Here is a 14,301-nt window from a genome sequence, read left to right on the forward strand (position 1 = left end):
ATTTAGAAAAAGGCAGAGGAACCAGAAATCAAATTGCCAGCATCTGTTGGATCATTGAAAAAGCAAGAGAGTTCCAGAAAAACATCTACTTCTGCTTTATTGACCACGCCAAAGCCTTTGACTGTGTGGATCACAACAAACTGTGGAAAATTCTTCAAGAGATGGGAATACCAAATCACCTGACCTGCCTCTTGAAAAATCTGTATGCAGGTCAAGAAGCAACAGTTAGAACCAGACATGGAACAACAGACTGGTTCCAAATCAGGAAAGAGTATGTCAAGGCTGTATGTCGTCACCCTGCTTATTTAACTTATATGCAGAGTACATCATGAGAAACACTGGGCTGGAAGAAGCATAAGCTGGAATCAAGATTTCTGGGAAAAGTATCAATAACCTCAGATACGCAGGTGACACCACCTTTATGGCAGAAAGCTAAGAAGAACTAAAGAGCCTCTTGATGAAAGTGAAAGAGGAGAGTGAAAAAGTTGGCTTAAAATTCAACATTCAGAAAACTAAGATCATGGCATCTGGTCCTATCACTTCATGGCAAATAGATGTGGAAACAGTGAGAGACTTTATTTTTGGAGGCTCCAAAATCACTGCAGATGATGAATGCAGCCATGAAATTAAACGACACTTGCTCCTTGAAAGAAAAGTTATGACCCACCTAGACAGCATATTAAAAAGCAGAGACATTACTTTGCCAACAAAGGTCCATCTAGTCAAAGCTATGGTTTTTTCAGTAGTCATGTATGGATGTCAGAGTTGGACTATAAAGAAAGTTGAGTGCCCAAGAATTGATGCTTTTGAAGTGTGGTATTGGAGAAGACTCTTGAGAGTCCCTTGGACTGCAAGGGGATCCAACCAGTCCATCCTAAAGGAAATCAGTCCTGAATATTCATTGGGAGGACTGATGCCGAAGCTGAAACTAATTCTTTGGCCACCTGAAGTGAAGAACTGATTCATTTGAAAAGATCCTGATGCTGGGAAAGATTGAAGGCGGGAGGAGAGGGGAAGACAGGATGAGATGGTTGGATGGCATCGCTGACTCAATGGACATTAGTTTGAGTAAACTCTGGGAGTTGGTGATGGACAGGGAGGCCTAGCATGCTGCAGTCCATTGTGTCCCAAAGAGCTGGACATGACTGAGCAACTGAACTGAAATCCATTAAGTTGACCCTTGAGTTCATCCACTTACATGGGAATTTTTTCAATAAATATTTTGGAACATTTTTCGGAGATTTTTGACAACTTGAAAAACTCACAGATGAGCTGTGTATAAAGGTCTGTTTAGTCAAAGCTATGGTTTTTCCAGTAGTCCTGTATGGATGTGGGATTTGGACCATAAAGAAGGCTGAGTGCCAAAGAATTGATGCTTTTGAACTGTGGTCCTGGAGAATACTCTTGAGAATCCCTCAGACAGCAAGAAGATCAAACCCATCAATCTTAAAGGAAATCAGTCCTGAATATTCACTGGAAGAATTGATGCTGAAGCTGAAGCTCCAATACTTTGACCACCTGATACAAAGAGCCTACTCATTGGAAAAGCCCCTGATGCTGGGCAAGATTGAAGGCAGGAGGAGAAGGGGACGACACAGACTGAGATGGTTGGATGCATCACTGACTCAATGGACATGAGTTTGAGTAAGCTCTGGGAGATGGTGAAGGACAGGGAAGCCTGGCGTGCTGCAGTCCACGAGGTTGCAAAGGGGCAGACCCAACTGACAGACTGAACAACAATAAAATATATGCAGACACTAGTCTATCCTTACATAGACATAAGATGAGTGATATTTATTATAAAATTAATAATATGTTAGTTTTCTTACTGCTTTATAACTTTGCTTTTAAAGAATGCATTGCCATAGTGTATGCTTCTCTCTCTCATAATTGGAGACAGTACATATCAGTCTATCATCACAGGTAAGTATTTTCTGTTTTAAAATGTACCAATGTTTCCAATACTATATTATGAATGATTGTAATACTGTATATCAAAAAATTTTATAAAGATCCCTTCATTGGTGCATCAGCTAGGCCACAGTGAAGCAGTCACACCAATTACACCGAGAATCTCTTGGACTGCAAGGAGATCCAATCAGTCCATCCTAAAGGAAATTAGTCCTGGATATTCATTGAAAGGACTGATGCTGAAGCTGAAACTCCAATACTTTGGCCACCTGATGGGAAGAACTGACTCATTGGAAAAGACCCTGATGCTGGGAAAGATTGAAGGCAGAAGAAGGGGACGACAGAGGATGAGATGGTTGGATGGCATCCCCGACTCAATGGACATAAGTTTGTGTAAACTCTGGGAGTTGGTGATGGACAGGGAGGCCTGGTGTGCACATGACTGGGCAACTGAACTGAACTGAACTGAACTAGAAAGCTATATTGCTGTTTCTTCATTATCAATGCATGTATTATTTATTACATCTGTAAATAAATGTGAATTTCTTTTCACATTATCTTTTCATTTTTTATATCTAGTGTTAGGAATACATTTAATATTTACAGTGTTTTGTACCATATAAGACAATATTGATGTAGGTACTGGCAGACAGTTCATTTTGTAGACACACAACATAATTTTACTGTATTGATAAAAATAATGTTAATTGATGGTGTTATTGGTAAGACTTTAGGTCTGCAGTAAACTATTAGATTCTCTAAGAACCTTTTCAGGATCACTTTTGGTTTCTGCTCACTAACTAGCTGTCTGTATCTGTTATTAGAACTGTTCAAGAGACAATCTGACTGCTACCCTGTCTCTCTCTCTGGCTGAAACTTTTTGAACCAAAGCTTTTTTCTTTGCCATGGTAGAGAAAGCAGGTGAAAAGGGTACATGGGTTGGTCCCTTGATACAGAATATGGCCACCCAGGACTTCTCATTCCCCAGCGGCCATGGTCAGAGTTCTGCTAGAAGGAACAATGGGTATGGCGGTCACTGAGACTGACATCTATCTCTCCTTCTAAATGTGAGCTTTTGAGGGTAGAGGTATGTTTTAGGTATTTTTTAATGCTCAAAGCCCTGCATTATCGGCACATAATAGGTTCTCAATATATTTTATTGAACAGATGAATGGATTGATGGATGGCTATCTGGACTCCTCAATTAGATTGTTAGCTCTCTTAACTGGCCTCCAAATTTGACTGGCCCCAAAGTTTAACACAAATCCTTAAAATTAACAAATTACAGGACTACCTTGGAGGTTATTTTAGGAAATGCTGTTTTTAAAGAAACAATTGAAGTATTAATAGAAGTGTTTCATAATTTTGCTTTAATGATTTTTATTAGTATCCATATCTATTTTTAATCTGTTACATAATAGTTCTGGAATGACCTGAGTTAAGAATTTGTCCTCTCATGCATCTTAAACACTCACCAATTGGAAAAATTTTAAATAGTAATTTAGATTGGTTTTCCTTATTTGTTTAAATAGTATCTTACAGCACCTCTATGGGTAATGAAAATCACTTTTTACAGGTAGTAGTTATGTACTTCAGTATTTGTTGACTCCCCTGTGAGCTAGTGAGTCATTGACCAAGAAGCAGGAGTGGGGTGGGATGTACCTTGGAGAACGTAATCATCCCCATGGTAACCCAGAGCCTTCTTGCCTACTACCCCTTCCCACATCTTTGTTATATTCAAAGGAGGAAGTTATTACTTACTTTAGATTTTACATTTCAATACATTTTTCAGGGCACAAATTCCTAATTTCCGCCATTCTTGTGTATAAAACATTGCCATAGGAAAAATAAAAACTAGTGATTATGATACTTTATGAAATGAAAAATGATCTACCAATTCTATAACATTTTAAGATTCAAAATTTTTTTTCCTCAATTTTGCATCATGATTATCAAGCTGTTGGAATGAAAACATTCTGAACCAAATGGTTAACTGATGATTTTTACCTATTTTGAAAAGGCAACCACTAAGTAACATTATCAGAGAAGGCAATGGCACCCCACTCCAGTACTCTTGCCCGAAAAGTCCCATGGACAGAGGAGCCTGGTAGGCTGCAGTCCATGGGGTCGCTAAGAGTTGGTATGACTGAGCGACTTCACTTTCGCTTTTCACTTTCATGCATTGGAGAAGGCAATGGCAACCCACTCCAGTGTTCTTGCCTAGAGAATCCCAGAGACAGAGGAGCCTAGTGGGCTGCTGTCTATGGGGTCTCACAGAGTCGGACACGACTGAAGCGACTTAGCAAGTAACATTATATATTTCATTTTAAAATGTTTTCATTTATCAAAAAAAATAAAAAAAAAACCTCCTGTTCATTGTAGCTAACTTTAAAAATAATGACAGGCAATGGAAGAATATTTAATAATCCAGTAATCCTTCTTCCCCACAGTTTATTATATTTTTCCAGTACCTTTCCAGTAATTGTATTATATGTTGGTGTTGTGTTGGTGGTGAGGGAGAGACCAAGAGAGAGAGAGAGAGAGACAGAGAGAGGGAGAGAGGAGACGCTTTCCCAATACATTTTGTTCTGTATCCCAGTTTTGTAAAAACTTAATATATTATAAATGAACATTTTTCAAATATTGTACTATGGTATCATTTTTACTGGTAATAATGTAGATGTTTTATTGAATAAATTTACCATATTTTATTTAATCAGCTCCCTTTTGGTTGGACATTTTTAACTTTTTTCAAACTTTCACCAATACCAAGCGTAAAACAAAAAAGAAAAAGTGGATAGAAAGAGAGAGAGGAGGGAGTAGGGTAGAAGGAGGGAGCAAGGAAGGAAACTGCAAAAATATATTGTGACACACACATATTTCCTTAGGATACATTTTCTTATCATTACACCAGTGTTGAATTTCTAGTTAAAAGGTATATGCTTTTCAGACATTTTGTCAAAGAGCAGTTGAGAACTGCTCTAGAACCCTAACACTGATGTTGTCTCTTAAAATAATCCTTATCAATTCAACAGGCAAAAAAGACACTTTAATATTGTTTTAGTTTGCATTTTATTACAGATGAATACAATTCATCTTTATTGACCCCTCTCTTTTTTTTTTTTCTTTAACTTACTTATTCATTTGGCAGTGCTGGGTCTTAGTTGTGACATGTGACCTCTTAGTTGCAGGATGTGAGATCTCGTTCCCTCACCAGAGGAGGAACCTCAATCCTCTGCGATGGGAATGGGGAGTCTTAGCCACTGGACTAACAAGTGAGTCCTCTATTGCTGTCACTTCAGTCGTGTCTGACTCTGTGCGACCCCATAGATGGCAGCCCACCAGGCTCCCCTGTCTCTGGGATTCTCTAGGCAAGAACACTGGAGTGGGTTGCCATCTCCTCCAATGCATCAAAGTGAAAAGTGAAAGTGAAGTCGCTCAGTCATGTCCAACACTCAGCAACCCCATGGACTGCAGCCTTCCAGGCTCCTCCGTCCATGGGATTTTCGAGACAAGAGTACTGGAGTGGGGTGCCATTGCCTTCTCCGGAGTCCCCTATTGACCCTATCTATTTCTTCTTTTCTGACTTACTTGCCCATTTTTCTATTTGGCTATTTATCCTTTTCTCATTGATTTGTAAGACTTCTTAACCTTCATCCATTTTTCTCCCTTGTAGTTTGGCATCAGCCCTTTAATTTTTTGTTGATTTTTTTTTTTGTTTCAGTTTGGTACGTGCCCTTTAATTTTTTGGTGATCTCTGGAACACTTTCCACTTTTTTATGTATTTTAAAAATAAGTCTTAGCTTTATATTTCATGTGCTATAAATCCCATTTCCAAGATTATTCATAAGTATTTTTTATATTTTAATAATTTTATGATTTGAATTTTATATTAAAATCTTGAATCCACCAAGAATTTAATTTAGCCCATGGCACATACATATGGACATCGGCAGATGGTCAACACCAAAATCAGACTGATTATATTCTTTGCAGCCAAAGATGGAGAAGCTCTATACAGTCAGCAGAAACAAGACCGGGAGCTGATTGTGGCTCAGATCATGAACTCCTTATTGCCAAATTCAGACTTAAATTGAAGAAAGTAGGGAAAACCAACAGACCATCCAGGTATGACCTAAATCAAATCTCATGATTATACAGTGGAAATGACAAATAGATTCAAGGGATTAGATCTGATAGACAGATTGCCTGAAGAACTATGGATGGAGGTTTGTGACGTTGTACAGGAGGCAGTGATCAAGACTATCTGCAAGAATAAGAAATGAAAAAAAGGCAAAATGGTTGTCTGAGGAGGCCTTACAAATAGTTGAGAAAAGAAGAGAAGCTAAAGGAAAAGGAGAAAAGGAAAGATATACCCATTTGAATGCAGAGTTCCAAAGAATAGAAAGGAGAAATAAAAAAGCCTCCCTCAGTGATCAGTGCAAAGAAATAGAGGGAAACAACAGAATGGGAAAGACTAGTGGCACCCCACTCCAGTACTCTTGCCTGGAAAATCCCATGGATGGAGGAGCTTGGTGGGCTGCAGTTCAGGGGGTCGCTAAGAGTCGGACATGACTGAGCGACTTCACTTTGACTTTTCACTTTCATGCATTGGAGAAGGAAATGGCAACCCACTCCAGTGTTCTTGCCTGGAGAATCCCAGGGACGGGGGAGCCTGGTGGGCTGCCATCTATGGGGTCGCATAGAGTTGGACATGACTGAAGCGACTTAGCAGCAGCAGCAGAGATCTCTTCAAGAAAACTAGAGATACCAAGGGAACATTTCATGCAATGATGGGCTCAATAAAGGACAGAAATGGTATGGACCTAACAGAAGCAGAAGATATTAAGAAGAGGTGGCAAGAATACACAGAAGAACTGTACAAGAAAAGATCTTCATGACCCAGATAACCACAATGGTGTGATCACTCACCTAGAGTCTTGGAATGTGAAGTCAAGTGGGCCTTAGGAAGCATCACTATGAACAAAGCTAGTGGAAGTAATGGAATTCCAGTTGAGCTATTTCAAATCCTAAAAGATGATGCTGTAAAAGGCCTGTACTCAATATCCCAGCAAATTTGGAAAACTCAGAAGTGACCACAGGACTGGAAAAGGTCAGTTTTCATTCCAATCCCAAAGAAAGGCAATGTCAAAGAATGTTCAAACTACCACACAATTGCACTCATGCTAGCAAAGTAATGCTCAAAATTCTCCAAGCCAGGCTTAAACAGTACATGACTGAATTTCCAGATGTTCAAGCTGGATTTAGAAAAGGCAGAGGAACCAGAGGTCAAATTGCTAACATCCGTTGGATTATCAAAAAAGCAAGAGAGTTCCAGAAAAACATCTACTTCTGCTTTACTGACTATGCCAGAGCCTTTGATTGTGTGGATCAGAAGACATAGAACAACAGACTGCTTCCAAATCAGGAAAGGAGTACATCAAGGCTGTATATTGTCACCCTGCTTAACTTATATGCAGAGTACATCATGCAAAATGCTGGGCTGGATGAAGCACAAGCTGGAATCAAGACTGCTGGGAGAAATATCAATAACCTCAGATATGCAGATGACACTACCCTTATGGCAGAAAGCGAAGAACTAAAGTGCCTCTTGATGAGTGTGAAAGAGGAGAGTAAAACAGTTGGCTTAAAACTCAACATTCAGAAAACTAAGATCATGGTGTCCAGTCCTATCACTTCATGGCAAATAGATGGGGAAACAGCGACAGACTTTAATTTTTTGGGCTCCAAAATCACTGCAGATGATGAATGCAGCCATGAAATTAAACAACACTTGCTCCTTGGAAGAAAAGCTATGACCCACTTAGACAGCCTACTAAAAAGCAGAGACATTACTTTGCCAACAAATGTTTGTCTAGTCAAAGATATGGTTTTTCCATTAGTCATATATGGATGTGAGAGTTGGGACTATAAAGAAAGCTGAGTGCCGAAGAACTGATGCTTTTGAACTGTGGTGTTGAAGACTCTTGAGAATCTCTTGGACTGCAAGGAGATCCAACCAGTCCATCCTAAAGAAAATCAGTCCTGAATATTCATTGGGAGGACTGATGCTGAAGCTGAAACTCCAATACTTTGGCCACCTGATGCGAAGAACTGACTGATTGGAAAAGACCCTGATGCTGGGCAAGATTGAAGGCAGGAGGAGAAGGGCACGGCAGAGGAGGAGATGGTTGGATGGCATCACTGACTCGATGGACATGAGGTTGATTACACTCCAGGAGTTGGTGATGGACAAGGGAAGCCTGGCATGCTGCAATCTATAGGGTGGCAAAGAGTCGGACATGACTGAGCGACTAAACTGCCTGACTGTGGTGTGTTTTCCTCTCAGTTGGCCAGTGGCTCCTTCACTTATTGTATAATTTATACTTTTCTTGCTGATTAGCAATGCCTCTGTTATTATTTCTCTCCTTGGGTCTCAGTAACGTTAATGTTAACGTGAAGCTTTAAAGCTGTTTGGTAGATCTAACCATTTTCCTTCTCAGTTAGCAACTATGTGGAAGATGAAGAGATGTCAGTTCAAATGCCAGAAAGATACTAAATGAATTGTTGGCTTTTAAAAGAAAATCAAGAATGCTCTAAGTATTTTATAACATAGTTATTGCTTATATAGATTTGTGTTGTTAGGTATTTAAAATTTTTTATTGCTGTGTATCTGGGCTGAAATGATATATGATTTTATAATCATATTTTTCTCAACAAGCCAGTAATCTTAATGTATTATGTATAATATGTGCATAAATGTATTATCATTATTCAGAAGCTAAATATTGTTTATGAATTTATGAAATGCTGAACAAATTTTATAAACATGGGTAACTTCTTGTAACCAGTTTATAAAGTTAAATGTATTGATTCATGTTTTTCCAATACAATCAACATAATTACAAAACAGAAATTGACGTTAACTTTGCTATCCTTTATTTTTTTTTTTAAGGGGGCGCTCCCTTGCCCTGTTTTTTAAAAAATTTGCTTTTTTATTTAGTTTTTGGCTGTGCTGTGGCTTTGTTGCTGTGATCTGGCTTTCTCTAGTTGGGCTGAGCGTGGCCTCTAGGGTGCTTCAGTAGTTGTGCATGGGCTTAGCTGCTCTGCAGCATGTGGGATCTTCCTGGACCAGGGATCAAACCCGTGTCCACCGCACTGGCAGGAGGCTTCTAACCACCAGACCACCAGGGAAGTCCAACTTTACTATCCTTTATATTGAAGCTGCAAACACATAGAAAGGCATCTGTATAAAATATAGGCTTATCTTTGTGCTTTAGATGTCCTTGTTACCTAAACAAACAGTCACAAAAATACGTGTTTCTAGTCAAAACAATAATCTTTAGTTCTAGTAAAGATAAACGTTCTGATGGTGAACACGGTAAACTGGGATTTACTTGGAAACTATGATTTTGTCAACTACTTTGCCTATAATTTAGCCACAAATTAAGCCACTTACCACGAGATGCTTCTGAAAATACTATATTTGGTTAGTTAATCCATTTCCATGTGTAGAATTTTATGTTAGGTCATTCCAAGGATTAATATATGTAATTCACTTATCTTCCTACATGTAATTCCTTAGGCACTTTTAGAATTATTTTCATACATTGATAATTGTTAAAGATACTTGCTATCAAAAACCAAGATTCAATCCTGTGTGTGAGCCTGACTGAAAAAAGAGCTACAATAGTTATTACCAAGAAAGTGTTCTGTGAATTGCTTGGGCAGAATCTCTAAAGCCTGTTATTTTCCCAGTGCTCATTTACAGTTAAGAAAACAAACCCAGGTGGCAAGGGAATTTAGCGTGAAAAAAGGCTTATCTCCCTACCCCCCTTGAGAGACAAACTCAGTTTTATCTCGGCTCATATTACAAAGCATGGCTGTTCTGTGAATCACAAGGATAATTTTTTTAATGTTTCTCATTTCCTTCTCTTTAATCATGCTTTCTACAGTGTGTACAGAATACCCATCACTTCATTTCTACAGTTTCTCACAAATCATTTCACCTATTCCAATTTTCTGTTCTATGACAAGAACCCCTTGGACAATTCTGCCCACTTGTCTTGTAAAATCCTGATTTACAAGCTAGAAAACCAGGCAGTATTCTTTCTCTTGGGAGTTTTCTTGATTTCATGTCAGATTCTTGTCTTGCTTTTTTACTCTTGATTGTTCCAGGCTTAAATAAGTCTTTCCTGATCAGTCCTTTCCTGCTTACAATCATCATTATGGTCCCATATGTCAATCTCCATGTTCATAATCCAGGGCAAGGGAGCAGTCATGTGGACTACACATCCTTATTTTCATTTTATGGCTTGATTTAGATACTATTAATTGGAATATCCATGAGCACAGGAATTATGTCCATCTTGTGCAGCACTGTACATGCAGTGCCTGCCATAGAATGCTCAGATTTTTATTGAATTAATAATAGCCACCATTTAATAAATCTACTTATCAAATGATAGGTATTGTGCCATGCACAAAGGTATGTCCAGTTTATAAATGAAAAGACTGAAACTTAGAAACATTAAATAACTTGTTCTTGGTCACAATGGCTAGTTAAGGCTGAAGAACTAAAACCTGACCTAATCCGAGCTATGGACGTCTCAGTGCCCACATGCAATCTCTACAGTAACAGTGCAGAGGCAGGATAACATAACCATGAGGAAAGCTTGACTTCAAATCTTGACTCTGAGGCTGAAGAGTTAATAAACACTCTGTGCTTCAGTTTCATTATTAACTAGACACGGTTTAAAAAAAAAAATTCATTGGTTTCTAGTCACTCCACCTTAGAGTTGTTCTGTAATCTGCTACATTGCCTTATTTAGTTTAACACAATTGGCACTGAAGATCAACAAAGGCTTCATTCAGTTCAGTTCAGTTCAGTCACTCAGTCGTGTCCGACTCTTTGCGATCCCATGAATCGCAGCACGCCAAGCCTCCCTGTCCATCACCAACTCCCAGAATTCACTCAAACTCACGTCCATTGAGTCAGTGATGCCATCCAACCATCTCATCCTCTGTCGTCCCCTTCTCAATCCCTCCCTGCATCAGAGTCTTTTCCAGTGAGTCAACTCTTCGCATGAGGTGGCCAAAGTACTGGAGTTTCAGCTTTAGCATGAGTCCCTCCAATGAACACCCAGGACTGATCTCCTTTTAGATGGACTGGTTGGATCTCCTTGCAGTCCAAGGGACTCTCAAGAGTCTTCTCCAACTCCACAGTTCAAAAGCATCAATTCTTTGGCGCTCAGCTTTCTTCACAGTCCAACTCTCACATCCATACATGACCACTGGAAAAACCATAGCCTTGACTAGACGGACCTTCGTTGGCAAAGTAATGTCTCTGCTTTTTAATATGCTTTGTAGGTTGGTCATAACTTTCCTTCCAAGGAGTAAGCGTCTTAGACCCCTACAAATGACAGCTTAAATTATCCTAGTAGGCAACGTTCTCAGTCAGTTGAGATATTAGCTGCAAACAAAGAAGTGTGTAATGGATTGTCATGCCCACCAGTTACAACTTCAACAGTAGCAGGAGCATATGGATGGAAGGTCTGAAGACTGAAAAATTACCCAATTTTTTTCCCTTTTAAAATAACTGCCACTGTTTTCTTCTCTTTCCTTTCTTTCTATAGCAACCATTGAGGCTCCTGAATCCCCATATGATTTATAGAGTGTACTGGTAGTAATTATACTTACCATTTAGTCCTTAGATTGCAACACCATGAGCAATCACAAATAGATGAGAACTAGAATAGGTATTTTACATCCAGAGGTCAGGACTAAGTGAACAATAACATCCCACTAGCTGGATTGGATGTACTTTTGGTCCTGAAAGAGGGCAAGAGCAGGGGCTGTTGTAATAGAATGACTGGATCAAGTAGGCAGGCTGAAGACATTTTTGTCATCATACATGTGGGGAAAGGCAACTAAATAATAAAATAAAATGGATACCTCCCTCTTAGGCCAAACACAGGGCTCACAGTAATGTCTCCCTCCCCAGCACAGGGATGGAACAGCAGCGCCATCCCACACATGTAACTTGTAGTCTAAACTGCATGGCTGAGTGACGCAGGTGTGGATATCTGACCCAAACTGGACAAACTTGCTCTCCTTGGCAACTGGAATTTTGAACTGAGATGCAAAGAGATAGGGAGTTGTTTTTAGCCCATGAGGAGGACAGTTTATGGATTCCTATTACTGAGTTTCCCTGATTATCCAGCAATTACCAACATTCTGTGAGATATGCCAGTATCCTTCTGGTAAAGTCAACTTAACTGGCTAGAGTTGTTATTTACTCTAAATACGTGGAAGAACCTTAAATACTATACTTCCCTGAAGCACTTTCTCTCAAGCTACTCCATGTTCCTTTCGCTATACTCGCCACCAAAGTATCACAGCTCACCAAGAATTCCATGATGTTCTGTATCACTGAGATTTTGTTGTTCCCCTGCATGAAATTCCCTTCCTTTTCTTCCTGAAAACTTTTTCAAGGATTATCTTCTCTATAACACTTTCAATCATCACCCCATATTTACCTGTTGATTTGCAAGATCCTCCACTATTCATGGGTTTCCCTCGTGGCTCAGCTGGTAAGGAATCCGCCTGCAATGCGGGAGACCTGGGTTCAGTCCCTGGGTTGGGAAGACCCCCCCCCGGAAAAGGGAAAGGCTACCCATTCCAGTATTCTGGCCTGGAGAATTCTAAGGATGATATAATCAATTAGTCCATGGGGTTGCAAAGAGTCGGACAGAAAATGAATAAACCCAGCCAATTCCAGAACAACTACCCAACTAACATAGAGACTCCTAAGAAATAATAACTGGTTAGTGTTTTAATCCACTGACCTTTGGGATAGGTAACTTGCTAGGCAACATTTTATTGTGGGAATAAATAATTGGTACAATATCTGTGGGTTAGATTTCACATGGGGATCACCAGTTAGAGAGCCTTTCTAGCTGAACAAAAGATTTAAAATCCAAAGACTGCTTTTTCAAGCCCCATTGTGTATGTGAAGAATGGATACATTTACAAATCAACAGAAAAAGAAATTTCTCACTACTTGCTAACATAAGACATTTAAAAACTTGAAAAAGATTTTTTTTAAACTTTAAAGAAAAATCAAAAGTAAAATCACCAATAATTTATCTATTTCAACACAGTTTTCAGTGTTTCTATTCAGCTATTTACATATGTATTTTCATATAATTCTAATAACAATACTGCTATATTTTGCTTTAATATTAAAGGAAAAATGCTATTTTCATACCCAGTAATTTTAATCACTCCATAAAAATTCTTCAAACAGGTATACTATTTCTGTATTATTTTAGATTCCCTTTTTTCCCCTGTTACCAAGAAGTGACAAAATATAGCTTTTTTCTTTCTTTGGTATTAGTGCTTTAAATATGAAGGCTGGGATGGTGTCTTTCTTACCTACTGCCATTGTCCCAAGTACCTAGCAAAGTATACGGTAGACACCCAATAAACATTCACTGAATGTTTATTCATTCATGCAAGCAAGAATGAACAATTGGATTTACATAAGGAAAGGCTTCCTAATTCCGTTTCAAATGATTTTAAACTAGCACAATCAAAAAGTCATTATCATTTGAAAGAAAAACATATTTGCATCATATCTTGAATTTATTACCTTTAGATAAAGGAATCCATTATTCACCTTAAAATTTGCAGTTATAAAGTTGACCCATAAAATAGATGAAAGAATCCCAAGGTTTTTATTCATGAACTGCTTCTATAAATATCACTAGATGAACACCATCCATTCTCAGTTCTTATTCCCTTCTCTGCAACTTCTGACATTTTTGGCTACTTCTTAAACTCCATCATATATCAGTTTCTGCAATCACTGTTTATAATCACTCACTTATAGTCTTGTCTTCAGGGTTGACTGGTTCAAGATGGCAGGGTACAAGGACATGTGTCCCTCTCCTGTGAAAGCATCAACTAGCTTTTGAACAACCATGGACAGGAGGATGCTGGCACCCACCAAAAAAAGGTATCCCACATCTAAAGACAAAGGAGAAGCTACAACGAGATGGTGGGGGGAGGGCACAATCACAATAAAGTTAAATCCCATACCCGCCTAGTGGGCAACCCACAAACTGGAGAACACTAATACCAAAGACGTTCTCCCACTCTTGTGATGGTTCTGAGTGTCCTAGCCTGGGGACCCAGCAAAGGGACTAGGAATCCCCAGGGATTCTGACTGTGAAGGCCAACAGGATTTGACTGCAGGATTTCCATAGGACTGGAGAAATAGAGACTTCACACTTGGAGGGCACAAACAAAATCTTGTGTGCGCCAGGACTAAAAGGAAAGGAGCAGTGACCCTACAGGAGACTGAACCAGACCTACCAGCTAGTGTTC

The sequence above is a fragment of the Ovis aries genome, chromosome 1 (genome assembly GCF_016772045.2).
Source record: "Ovis aries strain OAR_USU_Benz2616 breed Rambouillet chromosome 1, ARS-UI_Ramb_v3.0, whole genome shotgun sequence".
NCBI lineage: Eukaryota > Metazoa > Chordata > Mammalia > Artiodactyla > Bovidae > Ovis > Ovis aries.